The sequence below is a fragment of the Chinchilla lanigera genome, unplaced genomic scaffold (genome assembly GCF_000276665.1).
Source record: "Chinchilla lanigera isolate Chin_1 unplaced genomic scaffold, ChiLan1.0 scaffold00098, whole genome shotgun sequence".
Lineage (NCBI taxonomy): Eukaryota > Metazoa > Chordata > Mammalia > Rodentia > Chinchillidae > Chinchilla > Chinchilla lanigera.
This window is the reverse complement of record NW_004955499.1, coordinates 5,631,914-5,654,574: the sequence shown is the minus strand read 5'-3', so window position 1 is coordinate 5,654,574 and position 22,661 is coordinate 5,631,914. Positions and strand designations below refer to the sequence as shown.

Below are 22,661 nucleotides of genomic sequence, written 5' to 3'. Positions count from 1 at the left end.
TCCTCATCTAAGGCTAGACCTATTTCCCATCTTCCCTTGCACGTGGGTGTCACATGACTCATTTCCCGCTGGAGGAATATGAGAGCAAGTGTTGGGTAGAACTAGAAGATATTTCCATGTGGGCTTCTCTGTTTTCCTTCATTTCCACTGCTGTGACTCCATAAGACAAGAAACCTGGACACTAAACAAAGAAGATGGAGTCTTTGTAAGACTTCAAAAGTCAGGGGGCTGGGGATTTAGCTCAGTGGCACAGCGCCTGCCTGGCAAGTGCAAGGTCGTGAGTTCGATTCCCGGTACCAGAGAAAAACCAAAAAAAAAAAAAAAAAAAAAAAACAAAAGTCAGGGTCCAAGATGGTGGCTACCTCCCAGCAGGGCACCTATTGTGTCATTTTGGTCATGGAGATGAACTTTCATCCTATTGGAGCCATCATACATATTTGGATACATTTGTTTTAGCAGCTAGAATTCTTTATCTAATGAAACAACTGTGGAACCTTGAATAAGACATTCCGTGTCTGATGCTTGGGCTTCTCATCAGAAAATAATCATATTAGACTGTCTAGCAGGAAATGAAGCAATGAAAATAAATACACTTTGGATGCCATAATCAGTATTATTAACAATGTTATCTTAATCATAATCTTACATAAATGTAAGATTAGATAACTCTTGCCTAAATAGGCAGTGGAGATTTAGATATTAAATTTCATTGGTTTGAAGGACTAGATGTGAAACTAACATGTGTCTTAAAATTGATGGACTGGAATTGTCAAAGGGAGAGTTTGTTCTTTGTTTGTTTTTCTTTTTCCATTTCTTAGTAGTAAATAATAAAGGCCCAACTTTTATTACATGGCATTATAGACTTCATGAAAGGTCATGCCCTGTCTGGATTCCAGGACTATAGTTGTCATATAATTTCTGTTCCTCTGCTATTCTGTTGACATTGTCACAAGTCCTTAATCACAAAGTGGGAGACTCTCCCTGAATATCATGTACCACTGGCCACTGGAATATTCCATTTTCCCCACCATAATTACCCTACCTGAGGTTCAAAACTTTAGTAGAATGACTTACAGAGTGCTTTAATTTTTTTTTCGTAATGGTAACTGTAAGACATATGGAGACATTAAATAAGAAGAAATTACTGTCATCTCTCGAAGCTAAAATTAAGCCATAATTAGACAAAGATTAATCTCTATGAAACTTGATAGATGTTTTTTCTATGTCCCGTTGATCCACAATATATTGTTGAAGTCACACGAATTCAGCAGATGGTTGATATCTGCTCCAAACAAAACATCTATACAATAAAATAAACATAGAAAAACAAGTGCAGTCCCAATAATCAGGATAATATTCTTTGTAAGTGACTTTTTATCTTTGGCTTGTTCTCCAAACAATAGAAAACACTTGGGAGTGGACCAGAAATCTCTGCTTCTCACAGAAGTGTGTTTCCCATCTTGTAGATAGCTCAGCCTTATATCCAGTGGTCAGTTAGAACAGGGATCATCAAGCTGCAGCCCCAAGCCAAATCTGGCTAACCCACCTGTTTTCATACAGTTCCCCAGCCAAGGATACCATTTGCATTCTTAAATGTTTGGAAAAAAGAACTTAATTTTAACGTGTTACTGCACATAAACATTATGTACAATTTAGATTTTCGTGACTGTACATAAAATTTAATTGAAGCAGCTGTCTCTATTTATATTTGGATTGTTCCTTGCTGCTTCAGGTCAAAGAGGGAAGGGACTCCACAGCAAAGACCCAGAAATGTTTACTATCTGGTGTTTGATGGAGAAAGTTTGGTAACCCTCAGCTAAAGCATTACTACTCACAGGACCTGAAACATTATCAATGTCCGTTGGGGCTTTTACGAAATATGCAGTCTCAGCCCCAAAACTGCTGAGTTATAATCAGTATTTTCAAGACAATTACAATGATTTCCAGAAATATTAAAATTGCATAACAGATATTGTGAAAGGGAAACAAACTGCCCAAAAGGAAAGAACAACTGGAATGAGTGAAGGGAGAAAAGAAAAAAAGAAGGAAGGGAAAACATGTATGTCTATACGCACACAAGATAGCTAAGAGAATTGTACTACTAATTTCTATTGGTTTATTGAGAGGATCAGTTAATGTGTAATTGTTTGATCGATCGTGCATACCTATATCTGGTAATCTAAGCAACTACTTTGAAGATAACAATATCTAATACACCAACCATTGTTAATTTCCTCTCATCTTTTTTAAAAATTTTGTATTGTTCTCATTTTTTATGTTTTATTGTTTGTGTTTTTGTTATTTGATTTTTGTTCTATTCTCTTTAAAATAAAAAATATTTACAAGCACTATTATAAAAAAATGATCCCTTCTACATTAATAAAGGAAAGCATCCTAATTTGAGGAAATGCAAACAAATATATTCATAACTCATGACAAGCCATGGTTATGGTAGCTAAAGGTAAATACAAATGATGAGGTATTAATTTTCATGGAGCCAATAGCTGAAGAATTTCTTTTAGAAAGAGCCCTAGAGATCATGTAAGGAAGTAAATGATATTAGCCTAGGTTAGTTTTCTAATGTGTATGGTTTCTTTTTTACTATTTTAGCCTAGGTTAGTTTTCTAATATGTATAGTTTTCTTCTATTATTTAGTTTATTAGTACATGTGTGTAGTACATAATGTTTGCATTCCTTGTGGTAAGTTGGTACATGTACATATCACATCTTAATTCCTTTTTTTAAAAATGGATACCTCCTTAATCAGCGTTATTCTATTTATTTCATAATAAATAAACCAAACCATTCCTTTCATTATGGACATGAAAAATAAATCAAGAACACTACATATTTCTTTTTTACATTTGAACCAAATACCAATAAGATTACAATGTATGTTCTAAACTTGCACACTAAAACACAAATCCAGTTAGACCACTTCCATTGTGTGTGTGTGTGTGTGTGTGTGTGTGTGTGAGTGGGGGAGGTTTTAAAAGCAATTAATGGTTATCTAGTTATCAGAACAAGCAGTTTTTTATGCTTTTTGAACTCACATTTTCTCCTTGTGACTGCATTATCATAAGAGAGTATTTTCTTCAGGATACCCTAAGTATATTATATACACAAGGAGAGTAGCTTAAGATTTCACCATCCTGTGTTTCTTAGATTTAAACTCATATTTCTTCAGATGGTAGCCTGGATAAATCTTGAGCATTTCTTCTCTGCTCATTAATCATAGAGGAAGAGCTGACAAGATGATTGTAGCTTTTCCTTAGGCAACTGTTAATTCTTTCCTAAAAGAAAGCTGGTATATAGTCCAGGTTATAAGGGTTGACCTCAAAGAATTGTCACTTACTGAGCTCATTTCTCACCAACGCATTTGTGTTCTTCTGGCCAAATTCTCAATTAGAGAGATCAACCTCAAAAGGGCTTACTTTCAGACTATTGGAGGAAAACAAAGTTTGTAAACTATAATGACATGGAGGGAATTCTCCCCAGATAAAACATCCATCCTCACCCATCCTCTCCATTTAGTTATGCATCATTAAAAACATTTGCATAGAGATCAATTGTCATAGATTGTTTACAAACTTAATCCATCTTCTGTATCTGTCCCTAATTCTTAACAATATGGTGATCTTTATCCACACAGGGGTTGCTTCAATTTCAACCCATAGTTAAACCCCTATCCATTCTGATCCACATCACTAAGGCCTCATTTAGAACATGTCGCAAAGAGTTTACCCTTTAATCATTCTTACCCTTTGGGTTTCTAGAATGTCCGTTAATCAGCCTCTGACTTAATATCCAGTTCTGTCTCATTCTACTGGGTGTGAACGGGAGACAGAATACCAATTGTGTTCGTAACTACAGCGATTGCCCCTCAGGGAATGGAACCTTCCTCTGCTAATGAAATTATTGGGACTTCGTGGTGTGAGTCATTCTCTGGAAATATCTTTGTTCACACAGGCACTCTGGTTTTTCATCTGAAAATTTTACAGCTTTTAATGCAGTGTCTCCAATAAGTATTATAAGTTTTTTTTTTAACAATATTAACATTCTGCGGTTCTGTTCAAGAGGAAAATGAACAGCCCAGTGCTTTGAACCAGATGGAGAATCAATTTGAAGTAAATCATATCCATCTAACTAATGGTCGTATTTTGAAATTAGTTATTAGGAACTGTCAATTTGGATTTATTTATTAGTCCCAGGGATAGAAAGGAAGCTTAGCTAATGTAAAGAAAGAAACGAAAAAGGATTTCACAAGTAGGGTTGCCAGTAGGTCCGAAAGAATTAGAGTCCAGAACCGAAAAGAACACAATCATCTCCAAGATTTAGGCAACTAAGTTTGTACGTCTGCCCTATCTGGGCAGAGATCTTAGGATATAGCAGGTTTAATCCTTTTGTTGATCCTGAAAAAGAGAAGCTACTTGCTCTGGGTTAGGTTACATGGTATCTCCTTCATGATGTGCTCCTACTCATTTTCCATGTTCCTGATTGTGCTTAAACAACAGTGCAACGCCAAATCTCCCCCCAGGAAGTCAAGATGGTGGAGAGGATGAACACGTGATGGGTGGCCTTAAATAAAAATGTCCGTGAACTTCTTCACCTCACCACTAATTAAAATTATTCTCCTCTTACTTTCAAACTTTTCTGGCACCTAAAATGTTGCAGCAGTTCCATGTACAATAAAGTCTGGTCATTACTTCTCTCTGAAGCGAGGCAACCCATAGACCTCACTTGGCCTTGGGTCCTGGGCATCTTAAAGATATATTTCTCCTCTCTGTGTTATCTGAGCTTCATGTTGATGTTGACGTGTAGAAGCAATAATTAACCATGAGAGCCAATGTGCCTCATAAGGCAAGAACGATGAAATGAGGCATTTAATGTCAAAATGTAAGTATACAAGGCAGAGAGAACACAGAAAATACAGAGAAATCCTACAGAACTCACATGAATCTTTTGCTATCTAATTCTAATCCCTCTTTGTTACAGACAGCACTTCTATTTTTGAGAGTCCTTTATCTGGCAGAGTGAAACCAGCACAAGCAACTTAATATTTCCAGGGCTATCCAGGTAAGATTAAGATCTTCCATTAGCTCTGGCCATCACACGTGATGTGAAAAGAGTGTCTAATAAATAAAGGGTTAATGGTCCGATGATTATTAAGAAATTAACATAGAGAGACTATTTGGTCAAAACTATCTTAAGCACCAGTAAAGTGTTACATTACTTACTTAAGACTGTATGGTTCCTTTTTGCTTTCATTTTAATGCTTCTTTAGTACTATTTTACTTTTTGAAAATCTACTTGTATGTATCAGACTGTAGAAACTACTTTTCTCTGTACAGAAATTCTGCAAATTATTTTCCAAGAAATTTATTTTTAAATATTATCTCATTTTCTAATGTTATGATCCTATTGCCTTGCACTATGGCACTTAAAAGCAGATTTGTTGCTTTGTGTGGGAGGTTTCATGGAAAGCCATCTATGGGAGAAATATAATGGAATATTTTGATGGTAAGTACACTTACAGCATTAATAAAATAATTAGTGGTCATAAATAGAATACAGAGGACAGAGTGCAAAAGTATCTGTGCCATGCTTGTTGTGATTATTGTTTCTTATGCTTTACAACTGAGAAAAGAAGAATGAGAAGTTAAAAGTGTGAAGAAAAAATAATAACAGAAGCCATAATCCTAAGGATTTATATGTGATTACTACAAAGAGTGATCTAGAAAGAACATAATAGAACAAAAGCAATTACCTATTTATTACTGCAAAGATGTGCTGAACAGGAAAAAGGAGAATACTTGTGCTCTGCAAGGATCATAAACCAGCAAAGAGTACTGATTCATGTGTGCAGGGCAGGAGTTGGGCAAATAACCTCCTCAAAGCACTCTCTCGGGATACCTGGAATGCTTCATTTTTTATTTATTGCAACAACATTCTTTGTTTTAGAGCAATGTTTACAGTTTACTGATTTACTGGTAAACAGATACATCCATTCCAGGACAAAATTCTGCTTATAAATATGTGGTAGAAAACATAAAATTAATACAAAGAGGAATGGCAAGGGAAACTCAGGCACAACATTGAGGTAATAAATTAAGGCAATTTTTTTTTTCTTGTGACAAGTGTTTTTATGACCCAGATTGTGTTTTATTGCAGAAAACTAATGTGACCATTTGTTGTAAATGAAAGAATTCTCCTGTTGGTATTCCCTCAACAAGTACTCAAAGCTAAATCTAGTTGAGCATTATAATCATTAACAGTATTTTGTGCCTGGAAGGAAAGAAGGTCTTGTTTCAAATGTTCATTCAGTACTTGATTTATAGTTTCACTTTGTGTCACAATATATTACATCTTCATCAGCAAATACTTTAAGATTTAATCCTTACTTACAGTCTCCCAGAAGATAAGAATGCCAAATATAATGGGCAATTTTCCCAAAGCTGGAACACCCATAATTTAAAGAAGGAGTAGCTTCATTTAGCTTACAGTTTCATGAGGTTCAGTCCATGATTAGCTGGCTCCAAGACATCATGGCAGAAAAACATGGCAGAGCAAAGATCTCATTGCACAGGACTGGAAGTTAGAGCACAGGAATATTACCAGACAGGAAGGGGCTAGGGATCAGATACAATACTCAAGATCACACTTCCATGACTCAATCAGACACTACCAGAAGTGTGTTGTTGACACAAGCAAGCATAAATCTCACACCACCAATGTAACTTTCTTAGTGGAACCACAAGTAGAACAGGAGGCCCTTAGAGATGGGGAGGGTGGGGATTTTTTGACCAAAACTCTGATTCATCCTTTGATTCTTTTTCCCAAGTCATTTTAATGACTCTACTTGTAGCTAGTGTTTTGGTGACATCTATATAGTTTAATGTGTATCCCCATTGGAAGATCTTCACTTGAAAAATGTGTCATTTGTAAAAAATATGTCATTTGTAAAAATAGATGCTTGCGCATTACCATAATTCAGGATTTCTTGGGTTTCTTCTCATTCTTAACATTTGGCACTGGATAATGCTTTGTTAGAGAGGTTCTATGCATCATGAATGATACGATACCATCTCTGGCTTTTCCACAGTAGATGATACTAATACCCTTCTTACTTAGTTATGGCACCCAAAAATGTCCCTAGACATTGTCAAGTGTCCTGTAAGGGTTAATTAAATTTAAACATAAATCTGGACATCGTAGTGCCTAATTTAAGGTGGGGGAGAGAAGGAGGAGGAGGAGGAGGAGCACAATGAGGAGGAGATGGAGAAGGAGGAAGATATGGAGGAGGAAGAGAGCAAGAAAGGAGAAAAAGATTGAAATTGTTCCTCCATTCATTCCTTCTTCATCTAAAGTAGTTTCTATTACTTGTAATTCTTATTCTCAGAAAAAGATTTAATCGTTAGCTTTTCTTATACTCTCCTAGAAGACAAGAACCTAACATGTATTAGTTAATTTTCCCATAGCTAGAACACAGTACCTGACACACACAACTTACAGGTGCAATGGTTTAATCTGTCTCACAGTTCAGGAAGCTTAGTCCATGGTCATTTGGCTATCAGAAACATCATGGCAGAAAGGAATGTCTGAGCAAAGATGTTCAATTCACAGGACCAGGAGTTATGGCAGGGGGATAGTACCAGAGAGAAGGAATCCTGAATCTTTTTATTCTTATTCTTTGCATAATTACTTTGTCATAGGTATTAGAAATTTTTTTGTATTTCTCATGTCTCAAAAAGTAGATAGTTTTCCCCTGTTTTACATCACAGGACATTAAAATCCAGACAGGATTAGAATTGGAGGTTGGACTGTCTCAGAAATTAAAGTATAGTCTCATCAACTAAGCATCTGTTAAAAATTCAGATTCTGGTTCTCATTCAGCAGAGAGCTGAAGTAGATCCTGATATTCTACAGTTTTAAGAAGATCATAAGTAATACTTAAGCGATGGCCCATGGAATTATTTTGTGGAGTAAGAAAGGAAACTTTCTTGTCTCTTACAGGTAACAAATGGCTGTGCCACAATTGAAGCTCAGCACTGTCTCACAAGGAGTGTCTTTTTTCCTCTTCCTTCTTGCGATGTGTCCATGTGATCATCTGTGTTAGTTCAGTTAGCTCTTCTTCAAACAGTAGCAGGTTCTGCATCTTATTTCTACCTTCTTATTCACCAATTGTACTGAAGATATGATAAAGAATTGGATACATGTGGTCAAAAAACTCAAATACAACTTAGTCATTTCACTTTTCATGCATCCATCCACCCTACCCACCTATCCATTCATCCATCCATCCATTCATCCATCCGTCCATCCATCCATCCATCATCCATCCGTCCATCCATCCATCTATCATCCATCCATCCATCCATCCAATCACCAACCCATCCACACACCCATCTTTCCATCCTTCCATCATCCATTTATCTGCCCAGTAAGCATTGATTACCATTTCTTGTAGTAACTAGACAGTAGTCTAGAAGCATCAAAGATGAAAGGAAAATTGTCTCTTTTTATTTTGAACTTTATGTTTAGTTGGGCATATCAATGCATATACAGACTGATTGTGTATCGGCATAGTATAACAGAATGTGTCACTGAAAGCTGAACAGAGAAATTATTAGAGCATAGAAAAAGGGAAAAAAATACAATGACTACCTGGTGTACTCGTGTAATAACAGCATGCTAGGAGGCTGAGGAAGGAAGATCAAGTTTAAATTCAGCCAGGACAACTTAAAGACGCTGTGAGATCTCGTCTCAAAATAAAAAATTAAAAAGGGGGATTGTGGATGTATTTCATTACAAAGTCCCTAGGTTCTATCTCTAATACCTTAGAGAAAAATAGAATTGCTTATGTTGTGGTCAGCATCAAATGAATATAAGTTGTTGTTCCTTCCTCTATGATAAACTTCAACCCAAATTTTATCCTCTAAACATCTGTCACCATTGCAGTGTGGGGCCAGCAGTTCAAGATCAGTTCCTTGTGCTTTGAATGTCCTTTCAACTTCTGATTGACAACGTGGAGGCCATAATGGTCTTGGATCACACCTTAACGAGATCTATGGCACAACCATGGAGAAAATAGAAGGCTTCACTTTGAAAGGACCACAAAGAAATCATTTACTGACAGCCTTTCCTGGTCTCCTCCTTGGGATTTATCCAAATTATACCTATGTTGGTGTATCAGTAGGTATTATGAGATAGTGAGTCCTTATTTGATCGATCTTGCATTCTTACATCTGGTAATCTGAGCAACTTCATTGAAGTTAACAATATGTAATATAACAACTATTGTTAATTTCCTATCATCTTGTCTGGAAATTCTATATCATTTGTATTGTTTTTGTCTTTGTTGGTGTTATTTTGTTATTGTTTTTTCTCTAAAAAAGAAAAAATGGCAAATAATGGCCTCTACAGTTTAAAATTTGTCTCAGATGAACTTGGGTCTGTAAAGTTGACCATTTCCAAGTTACCAAATATTTGTTAGGTGGCAGAGTTGACCGAGGTGGCTCCTGATGAGACCTCATAGTTATCGGATTAATCACATCCAGTGGAATGGACTCTGTTTGATGTTAAATTATTTGGGACCTCATTGCATCTAGCACCTCTCCCCCGTATTTTTAAGATCATCCTTTCTTCTGATACGCACCTATTTCTTTGTCATGAATTAGCTCATATAGTAATGGTAACTGGAGAAACAATATCAGTGTGCATTGCATTGGTTCATATAAATTTTATTCCAGAGATGAATGTTACACCCCAGCAGGTAATAGCAATGGAGTACAAAATAAGTTAATGTAGCTGAACACATCAAACAGATAGGAAAGAACGAAGAACTATGCATAGCTTCCATTCACTCTTTTATCTCTCTGCTCCACATCGCCAATCACTCATTGAATCTTGCAGATATTCCCTACCTGGTTCTTTTTCTGTTCTGCAAGTTCTTTAACATTCCCTTGCAAAACCTTCCCTGCAACCCCTCCCAATCAAGCTATGTTTATTTGAAGGTAATATTCTATACTCACCCTAGCATCCTTTAAAAAATATGATGTTAAATATCTTTTTCATTTACTAACGGTTTTGAATATGTACATATATATATAAATATATATATGGAAAATTGTTTCAACATTTTTCCATGAGCTTGACTATATTACACAATTTTGTTGACTATTGATTTATATATGCAAATATATATTTCATATTAAATATAAAACATTAAATTTATACATAAAATATAACTAGATTAGGCAATAGCAAATGACTCTCTGCATTCACTACTAAAGAATTCACATGATTGTATATCTCTGATCCTCCTAAAACAAAATCTGTAAAATCTTTATTTCACCTCATTTCTCCCCGGGACTTGGATCTCCATAATTTCCTCATGCGATAACCTGGTTCCATGAAATACTATCTATTTTGCCGTTTCCTCTTTCCCATGCCTCACTCCACCCCAATTTGAGTTTCATCCTAACCAATACATTAAAATTGCTTTCGCATTGATTTTCAACAATATTTTTGTAACTCAATTTAATAGACAAAAGCACCAGACACATCATCATCCCCTTCAACTGGGGAAGGGATAAGTGGATTGTGGCTGCACCTATGAAATGGCATAGTATTCAGCAATTAAGAGGAAAGAATCAACAGAATAGATCTATCTCATCACGCGATGCTGAGCACAAAAGTGAAATTCAAAGGCTACCTTCTGTATCATTCCATTTCTCCCCAAGACAAAGAAAGCTGTGTGGATAGGAGCAAATGGTGACCACAGCCAGGGTTTTACATTCTTTTAACCATAAAGGAGCATCATTTTCTGCCTTCTTGTTTACTTTGGTTTGTCTTATTTTGTTTTGTTTCATTTTGTCTTTTAATGATGCTATTAAATGGGGTTAGGGAATGATAATTGAAGGCACAAGTAAGTAATTAAATTTAATACCAAGAATTTTTAAATTGCAGCAACAGAAAGAAGAAGAATGATGTCTGGAAGTTATTCTACAGAAGAAAGAAACGCTAAGAAGAAAAACAAGTCCATAAAGAGAATATTAGGAAGTGTTGTCGGCATTACTAAACGGATGTCTAGATGGAGACGTTTGAATCTCACAGACAAGAGCAGGACAACTCAACAACCGCCTCTATCTTCAGCCCATCAATCTCTCCCCTGGAAGGCTGTCTGCGTGAGGGTAGCACATATTGGTGCATAATGACTTCCAAACTTGGAAATCATATTTCATAGAAAATCACTCCATTTTTAAATGAAGCACACATAAAATATAGCCAGTTCTATTTCAAAAAGTATTTCACTCTGACAGACCTGGCAAAGTATGAACATTTTCAGGTTGTTTGTCAAAAATGCACAAACTGTATCCTAATAATCTCTTTTTTTCCCTTTTTACCAGACAAAATATGTGGTACTATATATCTGAGAATGTTGAATAAGTCCCATCATTTTTTCTCCCGTGTTTGTTTATTGCCCATAGTACTGTTTTATTATCTCTAAACATAAAACAAATGTAAGCCACCTACAAAAGCAAGATTATCCAAGTCTTTCTGCTTCTGGTGAATCTGATACATAGTATGCGGTGACCTTGGATAGTTGGATGCAGATTCTTTAAGTGAAAATATCTGAACGTAAATCTCTGCAGTGCGTTCAGGATGGGTATTTCTTCCAAACGCTAAGCGTGTTTCTCTTGGCACTGCCGGTTTTAAAGATTTACCAAATAAGAGTTCAAGATAATATGCATGGTTTCTCTTACACAAAAAACGCAAGTTATAAATGAGAAGCAAAATAAAAGATAGACAAGAAGAGGTAGAGAGACAGATGTTCCCTACGTGTGAAGAGGATCAAGAGATGGAGGGAGAGGCAGAGAGAGGAGGGGAAAGGGATGAAAGAGGAATTAAGCTGCAGTATGTACATTTGCCAAATTTACACAGGGAATGTGTGTAAATTACACACAGAAATATTCTGTTCTGCAAAGATGTATGAATAAAAAAAGAAAACATCCAAATAAAGGTAACATGAGTGTGGACATGGCCAGTGTTACAGAAATTCATCCTTCCTTAAAGAAAAGTTAGGGTGATGAGTTAATTACATAATGTTTCATGTTGTTTTCTCTATTTGTAGATATATATCAATATAGCAGAATAGCTGGACAGTCACTTCATTCCAGGAGAGAAGACAAAAAAAAGAAAAACAAAAGAAAGAAAGAAACAAACAAACAAAAAACCCAAAAAGGCAAACCCATAAGTGGGCAAAATATCTATTCTGGCTGGAACATAAACCTTCTACCCAGCATTTCGCTCTGTTTTTAAATTTTTATCTAGAGCTTGAGCATAAAGGAAGGCATACTAAAAACAAAACAAAACAAAACAAAACAAAGCCCACTCACTCATTAGATCTGAGAGTGTAAATATACTTTATCAGGGTGTTGATATCTCATACTGCGAAAGACAAAATTCTCCACTAATAGAAGGTAACCAGCTTCCCTATGTAACCAGACTCAGAATAAGAAACTCTGGACAGCCTAGAAAATTCCTCATCAGTCCCTTCAACTGAACACGCAATGGTGGGTGGGCTCATCCCACGTGGGATGTCCTGTGTGCTTCTGTGAACAAGAGATGTCCATGCAAAGTGTCTTATAGGATTTGCCGTCAGTTGGTTAGATGCAGAAGAGTAGACAACGGTGGTGTTATTGTCCGCCCTTTGCATCCTTGGGCTCTCTGTCTTCAGATCCAATGAAACATGGCTCAAAAATATTGATGAACACAAACGCATCTGTTCTGAACATGTGCAGATATTTATTCCTTCTCACTGTCCCTAAACAGAGCAATATCACTACCATTACCTAGCAGTTACATTGTACAAGGTATTATGAGCAACAGCGAGGACTTCATGCATACAGGAGGGTGTCTTCTATTATATGTAAATACGACTTCATTCTTCCAAGGGGTCTGGGCATCCTTGGATTTTAGAATCTATGTGAGGTCCTGAAATAAATGTCGAATAAGTACTGAGGGGCCATTTTGCCTCCTTCTCAAAAAAATGCGGTTTGTGACAAGGAAGTACAAATGGAATATACCTGCAGGGAAAACATTCTTTCCAGCTGTGAAATGTGTTCTGAAAACAGAAATAAGATGGTAGATGATATTATCTTCCTCAGAGGGATTGCAGAATGGATTTCATTTTGAATGACTCATGGCTATTTCTTTTTTTTTTGTTTGTTTGTTTGTTTTTGTTTTTCTCCGGTACCAGGAACTGAACTCATGACCTTGCGCTTGCCAGGCAGGCGCTTTGCCGCTGAGCTAAATCCCCAGCCCCTGACTCATGGCTATTTCTAATCAGGGTTAAGATGCAACTAACTCTCCAGAAGCATGAACTGAGAAACAAAACATATGAGAGTAGTTCTAAAGCCCCTTTCATTGGTGTCTAGACAAAATTTTAAGCCTCAGAGCCACTAAATTAGAACATGTTGGTTGAGTTGCTCATGTTGATGTTTTCTTTGACAGTTATATGGATGGTCTCAGAGAAAGAAATGATTTGAGCTCTAGAATGAGCTTGAAGTTGGAAGCTTCCATGGAGTGAAGGAAAGATCTTAGCTCATTGAAGGCATTTCCCATGCAACTCTTCAGTGTTTCAAGATCCTCTTTACATAGCACAGAATAAGAGCTTCAAGTAATGAAATGACCTGCAAAATTTTTATAGAGGTGATCAGTGTGCTGTTTGAATGTGTTCCACAAATTTCTTGTGTTGGAACCACAGTTCTGAAAATCATGCAAGTAGCATTTGAAGATGCGACCTTTGAAGAAGAGATGGACTCATGAGGACTCTGTTCTTGTGAATGGATTAATCCATTCCTGCATTTATGGATTAATGAGCTATAGAAGGTTTGTCATGAAAGTAGGCTCTGTTATGAAAGTGGCTTTGTTATGAAAGTGAGCTCACTCTAGCAGCTTTCCCTGTTCCACCATGTGATACACTTGGACTTTCTAGTCTCCATAACCAGAAGCTAAAGAAGCTTCCACTGGCTAACAGTTACCTGATCTGAGATATGTTGTTCTAGCCAAAGAAAATGGAGTTAGACAAACACTTTCTTATAGTTTTTATGTAATACAATTTGAAGGATATTCTGGCTGCCTTCTCATGCAACTGAGCTTACCTCCACCCTAGAAAGTAACTTGATTTATTAAAAAAAGTGCCCTTTCAAGAAAGTCCAAGACTCCATAGTGGAAAGAAAAGTTTGAACCTTTCACAAAGCACGTGGGTCAGCTCCAGGGAATGTGGTTGGGGATGCAGTGGAATGTAGATTAGGGTATCCACTTACCTTCCTGCATGAGTCTTCTCTGTGTGCTTGGCTGGGTATCTGTTTCATACCTCAGGTTACTTATAGTTTGTGGAAATGGAGCCATGTACCATTCACCCAGAAGCAAAGAATGTGCACTGGAATGTGTACTGGATTTGCAAAGAATGTGTACTGGATTTGTACTGTGTTGATACAGCTAAGATAGTTCTATAATTTCAAAAGTGTGTTTCCCTTTCTGACACTAGTAGAAGGCTGGTTGTTGAGAAGACTTATGAGACTGAAAAACCATGAGTGTTCAACAACTGTTGCAAAATGTTAACACAAAGGCAAGGATGTTCTCACTGAAGTCCTCTTTGAACCTTGTGGTGGTATAAGGTAATAATTGGGACCACAACTTTTTCAGATTTTTCTAAACCACTTCATCTGGGGACTGCAGGTTACAGGTCAGGTTCACATACAAATGCCACCAGCAGCCTCTGCCTCATCTAGTTTAGATGTACTATTAAGAAAATATGGGTTCCACAGTAAGTGCTTAAAATTTTTTATATTCTGACCCATTTTGCATGCTTGTACCTGGCAATCTGAGCAACTGAGTTGAAGACAATAACGTGCAATGGAACAACCATTGTTGATTTCCTACCATCTTGTCTAGTGAAACTCTGTATTATCTCTAATGTTTTATCTAATAATTATTTTTTTATTCTCTTTAGTGGTTTGAACAGTCTTCCATTCTTACATCTGGTAATCTGACCACGTAGTTGACGATAACAGTATGTAATATAACAACCAGTGTTAATTCCTATCGTTTTGTTTGAAACTGTGTATCACTTTTAATGTGCTTGCTTTGTTTTGCTTATGCTTGTGATGTTGGTATGTGATATTGCTCTTTTTTTTTTTTTTCCATTACTACTCTCTTTAAAACAAAGAAAAAAGAAAATATGGATTCCAGTTTGACTTGGTGGGCTCCGTCTGGTCCATATGAGCTTCATGTTATCTTTGTCAATTTGTCCTCATAGATCACAACTGAAACCCCAGTGAGCTCTGACTTTTCTTGGATTTATCTCCAACATTCTTCCTTGTCTTCCCTGCTATATTAGCCCCCTTTACATTGCTGAGACAAAACACCTGACAGTTGTCACTGACAAGATGACATGTTTATTTTGATTCACACTGTCAGAGAATTTAGTCCATAAGCAGCTGGCTCCAAAGCAGAAACATCATGGCAGAAGGGCATAGCCAAGAAAAGTTGCCCACTGCCTATATTCCAGACACAGGAAACAAGAAAAGAACCGGGGAAGGGTTACGGCAAAAATTCGGGCTATATTCCGCAAGAGACCAAAGAGAACAGACAAAGTTTTTAATTTAGACCGGTCACCTCTCATCCTGACTTGCAAGTCCAGGAAGTGGGCGTGGACCTGTCTTTGTTCCCAGGTTATGTACATTTTTGGTTTCCATGGTAACAGAAAGGAATGTTATAGCCCTGGCCATGTGTTGTTTTCCTTGTGCCATGTAACTGGGCCAGGGTTCGGTCATGAGCCCAACCACAATGATATATACTTTTTGTACTTTGTTTTATACGTCCCCCTTTAGATAACCGTACATTTACTTTATGTTTACAATGTTTATCTAGGGCCAGGAGATGAAACTGCCCAGGCAGGGTCATGGAGGGTTAACTAGGCCTAGGTGCCCCTTTATCTTGGGGAGACATTCCTGGGCAGTGTTGATCTGGGGAATTAGCTCTTACACTGTCCCAGGAGGCTTCCCAAGGCACCTCGTAGGCTTTTACCAAAACTATTTTATCCAAAATAATATGCTAAGATTCATTGCCCCCTACAGAAGAAGGTTCCAGGGACCAGATATAGCTACTAAAGTCACAGTGGTGAAAGATCTAACAAAATAGTCCTTTATTTCATATAATTCATAGTATTTTGCTATCTCTAATTAAAGGGTTATTAACATATCATGTCTGCTACTTATGAGCAATGAGACTTTAAAAAATTTACCAAGTGGGTGTATAGTGTTATTATTTAAGACACATAAAATGACTTAACCCAGTATATCAAAACCCAAATTCAGATATCACCTTGAAATTTTACCCAGTTCTAGTGTTTTGCTTATAACCTGTTCTTAGTTTCTTTCTTTCCCTCCTGTGTCTTAGGGTTTACCTTTTTGACTTCTTTACTGCTACTTTTTTTTTTTATTTTAAAGAGAATTAAAAAAGAACAGCATCAAATACCAACAATGTAGACAAAAACAAAACAAAGTAAAAACAATAAGAATGATACAGGGCTTCAGAACAAAATGATCAGAAATAACAGTGGTTGTTATATTACATATTTTTATATTAAATGAAGTTGCTCAGATTACCAGATGTAAGAATGCAAAATTGAGCAACCATTAAAGACAATTAAAAATAAAAACAAAAAAAGTATAAGCAATACAGAGTTTCACTAAACAAGATGATAGGAATTCAGAAATGGTTGTTATGTTGCATATTGTTGTCTCCAAATTAGTTGTTCAGATTATCTGATGTAAGCATGCAACATTGGTCAAAAAAAAAATTAAAGCATTAACTGTTCCTTTCAGTAAACCATTATAGTATTACTCACCTATAAAAATAGATAAACCTGCAGCTTTTATAGTAAATGGATGAAAGTAGAGACCATATCCATAAGTGAAATAAATCGGACCCACTTATGTAAACATCGTATTGTCTCTTTAATGTAAGAACATGAAAGACTAAATAAAACTCAAAGTGTACAATAGATATCACGAAAGGGAAAGAAACTGCTCAAAAGAAGGAACACCTGGAATGAGGGAAAGTCCTTTGGCAAAATTCGGGCTGTATTCCGCAAGAGACCAAAGAACTTTATGAGAACAGACGAAGTTTTAGTTTAGACCGGTCACCTCTCATCCCGACTTGCAAGTCAGGGAAGTGGGCGTGGGCCTGCCTTTGTTCCCAGCTTATATACATTTTTAGTTACCATGGTAATATTTGGGAAGGTTGTAGCCCTGGCCACATGTTGTTTTCCTTGTGCTATGTAACCGGGTCAGGCTCCGGTCATGAACCCAACCACAATGAAATATACTTTCTGTACTCTGTTTTATATGTCCCCCTTTACATAACCATGCATTTCCTTTATTGTTACAATGTTTATCTAGGGCCAGGGAAAGGATGAAACAACCCAGGCAAGGTCATAGGTGGTTATCTAGGCCCTGGTGTTCTTTGTCTTTGGAGAAGGATTCCAGGGCTAAGTCAGGATTGCAAAGTTAACTCTTTACAACCCCTCCGGGATGTTTCTCAAGACATATTTTGAGGCTTGCATTAAGAGTAGAATTATTCCATCTTAAAATGATATGCTAAGAGTCACCATCCCCTACAAAAGGAGAAAAGGAAAGAAAAAAGAATATAAATATATATATGTATATATATGTTTAATGCTACTTTTATTCCAAATTCCACTATCTATAAAATATCACTGGAATTAATAATCACAATAATAATTACAACAATGAAATATAGCATTTGTCTGGCAATTCCATGTACTTTAATTGATTTCTCTGACAATCACATGAAATAGGTATTTTTATATCCAGCAAGTATGGGACAGAACCATATTATCAACTCATACTTAGATGTGTCTGAGGTCCATACTCTAGTGTGTAAATTCCACAATCACTTATGGGAAGAATTTCCAAGTCTGGAGTCATGTCCTTATTGCCCTTCAAACTGATATTCTATGTTTTTTGTTTCTTTGTTTGTCTTTTTTTCCAGTACTGGGAATCGAACTCATGACATCATTCTTGCCAGGCAGGCGCTGTGCCACTAAGCTAAATCCCCAGCCCCTGCCCTTCAAACTGTATTCCTCAAAGGCAAGGAACATTCTCTGAGGCTTCCAAGCATACAGTTGGATCTGTATATCTTGCAGCTCAATATCCTGTTTGAAAATATGTTTGGGACCTGTACCTTACCCTCCAGTTATTGCTTTCTTCTAACATTTCTCAAGTCCAAGAGCCACCTGTCTGAATGTGTAGTTTGCTTGATTTTTCTTTTCTTCAAAGCTTGGAAAAATGACACCAAAAGACAGCATCATGAAAATCAAGAGTGGAACAGGCCTGCCTGCTGCTGTGCAGTTTCGTGGACATTTGAAGTATAAATCATCAAAAGGAATCCAAAGCTGTAGAAAAATACAAAATACTTGTAAGAACAAAGACATGACTGCTGGGTCATCCAGCTATACCCCTCCTGTTTATATGTATTGTCCTCCACTCTGTGGATGCCAACAAAGTGCCACACAGTTCTGAAAAGGATTCCACCACTGGTCCCATCCCTCTGCCTGCGTGACCACAAATTCATCACAGCAGAACAGGCTTTGCCCAAGACCGGGCCTCCTGATAAGCACTCCTATTGTGCCTGCTCTGTTCTGGCTCTTCCTGTTTCCAGCCCTGCTGCCCCCGCAGGTGGTAAAATTAGAAACGGCCACAGTTTAGATCCTGCACTGTTGTCCTGTGAAAATACTAGTGTGTCTGAAAATGCCTCCTGCCTTAGATTGTTCAAAAAATGATGCTGAGAGAAGGGAAGAATAGAGAGGGAGAGAGAGAGAGAGAGAGAGAGAGAGAGAGAGAGAGAGAGAGAGAAAGCATTTAAATGCTGTCTATAAGCTCTGTGCATGAATGAATCAGGGACCCATTTTCTGTGGTTAGATCCTGTCTGTGATGACAGATGTCGCCATAGGAAAGGAAGCACCTGCTCTGCAGGCTTGTTTTGGGAGGCGTGGCTGCTGAGCTGGTATATTTCCATTAACCACATACTGACTGCACTCTGCGGGTACACGCTTAGTAGTAGGCTCAGTGAGAGACTCTGCATGGAAAGATCTTCCATCACAGACTCGAACAGGAACAAAATTTGACCTCACAGGATGAAGACAGATGTAAGTAGTGTCCAGTTACACAAGACGGGTCAGTGAACTACTTTTTATAAATAAATGCATTATTGCTGAAAGATTGTGGTATTCTCTTTGTGTGTGCAGTGTGGGAGACTGAAACCAGAGCCTTTGCACTTAGCTACATTCACAGCCAGTTTTAATTTTCTTTTTCTTTTAAATTTTAAGACATGATCTTGCTAATTCGCTTAGTTGCCCATGTGGGGGTTGAAATTGTGATTCTCCTGCTTCAGGCTTCCAGAGTGCTGGGATTACAGAGGTGCACCAGTATATCCACCTGTGAATTGATGTCGTAAATAAATGTATTGGTAGTGAAAGGCTGTGCTACTATGCTTTAATTTGAATGAAGAAAACCTATGCTCTTCTGTGGGTGAGCATAACAGACACATACTACACATTACCCAATCACAGAATGGCTATTCAAATCCAAAGTAGAGCTAACTCCTTCCAAACAGAAGAGTATTGCTTTACTGGACCATCAGGGAGGTGATGTACAAGAAGATAATAAAGATGCAATAATTCTTAGAAAACAATCTGAACAGAAATAGAATTGGAAGTCCTGCAATGTTTTGTTTTTTGTTTTGTTGTGTTGTGTTTTACTTTATTGTACAGGGGAACTGAACTCAAGGGGACTATTCTACTTTGCTACATCCCCACCCTATTTGCTTGTTTATTTGCTTATTTATTTATGCATTAAGACACAGGTTCTCATAAAGATGCCCAGGAAGGATTCTAAATTGTGGTTCTCCTGCCTCATTTTCCCTTAGTGCTAGTGTTACAGATGTGAGAACTATACCTATCTTTGCTTAAGCACAAGTGCACACCTACACCCGCCCTCAAACATGCACAATGTAAGCAGCATCTGCATTCTGCATAGCAATCATTTGTGCAAAACTTAGCTTGGTAAAGAACTCCACACATTACAACAGAAGATTTTTTTATATTTTATGTTCATTATTATTGCTTGCTGTAGGTCCCTTCTCCAGTAAGATGAATGCAAGCTTGTCACATTACCTTAAGCCAGGCATCTCAACTGGGGACAGCTGTGACTCCCTACAAGCCACATCTGGCAATGTCTGGAAATATTTCCAATTGTCACAACCTGAGGGGAGGAATGCTACTAGCATCTAGAAGGGATGATACAAGAATGCTGCTGAGTATCTCCTAATGCACAGGACAGGACAAGAGCTGAAAATTATCTTGCCCCAAATGTTGGCTAGCTAAGGTGAGAAACTCTGCCATAAATCTGTGTATGGAAAATTCATGGACACCAATTTACACAAGTGATAAGACAGTGCTACTAGGAAAGCAGCAAGTACTATATCCCTGACACCTCAGATATTGATGGAACCAGTCCACATCTGATACTTACTGGTGGTGGAAAAGATATTCTATCATTTCAGATGCCCAGTTGTTTTAGTACTCCATTGGCAACCACTGGTTGAAGATGGTAATGTAAATAAAATCTTCATATACTAAGAAAACACAGTGAAAAATTCCAGGTGGTAACACTGTATCATGGCCAATGAGTATTCAGCTCTCCCACTGTTGAGACAAAGTACAAAACAACTGCAATTAAGAGGAGAGGTTTAATTTGGCTTATGGTTTCAGGGGGTTCGGTCCAAGGTTGGCTAGTTCCAAGGCAGGAACATCATGGTGGAAAGGTGTGGTGGAGGAAAGATGCTTAATCTATGGCAGCCAGGAAACAGAGAGAAAGGAAAGGAGCCAGGGACAAGAATACCTTTTCTAAGTCAAACTCCCGAGTGACACATCTTTAAAGCACACATTCAGTTATAAACTTATTGATGGATTTGTCCACTGGTGAATATAGCACTCCTACTATGTGATTAATTTCTAAAAGCCCCACCCCTGAACATGTGAGACACATTTTACATCTATACCCTAATCAAGGGAATATGCTGTCCTAAGACGGTTTGTTGGTCCCAGCTACTACAAGCTTCTAAAAAAAAATCCCTATCATTAAGCACATGAAATGTACCTGTATGAAATGTGTTTATTTTCACTACAATGAACTTGTGAAGCTTGGGTAAAATGATTTCTAAGATACCATGCACAGTAACAACTGCATAATTAATATCTATGTGTGTGAGTTTATACAGCTATAAGGAAAACAGAAGACCTTGAGAGGGTAAACATAACAGGGTTGCTGATGATATCCTTTTTACAAAATACAGATGTTCCAGTTGAGAGATTGTATATTTGTTTGGTTAGCCTGTGTTTGAGTGATTCATTGCTTTCACACAAAAGCCATAAAAAAAAACTTGTTTCTTTAAGACTTGGAAATGATGATCGTGTAGATTCTGATGTTGTCCCCACTCCCTGTGGACAGGATGCGATTCTCTCTAAATATCTGGATTGATCTCCCCAGGTCTGTCTTGGCCATGATCTCTTTATTTAGCTGATTCATTCGACTGCTCTCTTATCCATTATCTCAGTAAAACATTTCTTTTCTCAGCAGGGAAAACAAACATTTAGGAAGAAGTCTGTCTTGTGGAGAAGAAGGACAAAGGAACACGTATCGCTGGCGGGACTGACCTTTTGCAAGTTTGATAGACACCAGCCTTAAGCCTCTGAGAGCACTTCTCCACCATCCCCTCCCCAAGGCTGTCTGCTATGTACTGGCTTACTTTCCTCCTTTAAAACACAACACCTTCTTTAAGTCAGTCTAAAGATGTTTGCCAGCTTTGCAGTAAACTTGCTAGATGGCATTTCTCTTGTTATACCGTGTTATGTCTTGTAATGTTTGAAATTTGTTTTCTGGTATAAAAATAAATATGTGTGCATGCACTCCTCTGCCTGACAGGAAAGCAAACATGGAGGATTTTGAAAGGTATTAGCCAAAGAAATTCCTGTTCCCCTTTCTTTTGCGAGCACTGTTTCTCTTATATGTTGGGAAGTGTGATGGATTGACAACTGGTGGTCAACTTGTAATACCCTGCTGAACTGAATCAAGGTGGTGCTGGGTGTGTGGGGGGGTCCACCTGAGGACTGTTGCCAGCAGCTTAAGTGGAAGAACAGGTAAAGAAGAAGTAAAAGCTGTTGGGAGCTGGCAGAAGCTGTTGGGAGCCTGGTGGAAGCTAAAAGATGCTGTAAGGAGCTGTTGGTTCTATTGGAGGAGCTTGTCATGCTGGCTTTTCTGATGAACTTGGCTGTTTTTATCCTTTAAAGAGCTTGGGACTTTGTTGTCTCTGAGAATGGCTCTGGTTTGCTTTGGGAGAGCTCTGGTCCTCACTCTGCACATCGCTTCCTGGCTCCAGAGGGGAAGATGCAGTGCTCAGCCTCCTGGAGAACCTTGTTGCTTTGGCTTTCCTGATTGGAACTCGGCTGTCCTGATCATTGGAGGAGCTCAGGATGTCACTGTTGCTGAGGATGGCTGTGGTACTTGTTG

General features: G+C 37.7%; 1 long non-coding RNA gene across 1 annotated transcript; it reads left to right on the top strand.

The window, feature by feature from the left end:
* The first annotated feature begins 19,150 nt into the window (after window positions 1-19,150).
* Window positions 19,151-22,060, top strand: LOC102017793. The gene is made up of 2 exons (XR_264219.2): window positions 19,151-19,240; window positions 21,729-22,060. It is a non-coding gene; the product is annotated as an uncharacterized LOC102017793 (long non-coding RNA).
* Window positions 22,061-22,661: the final 601 nt, after the last annotated feature.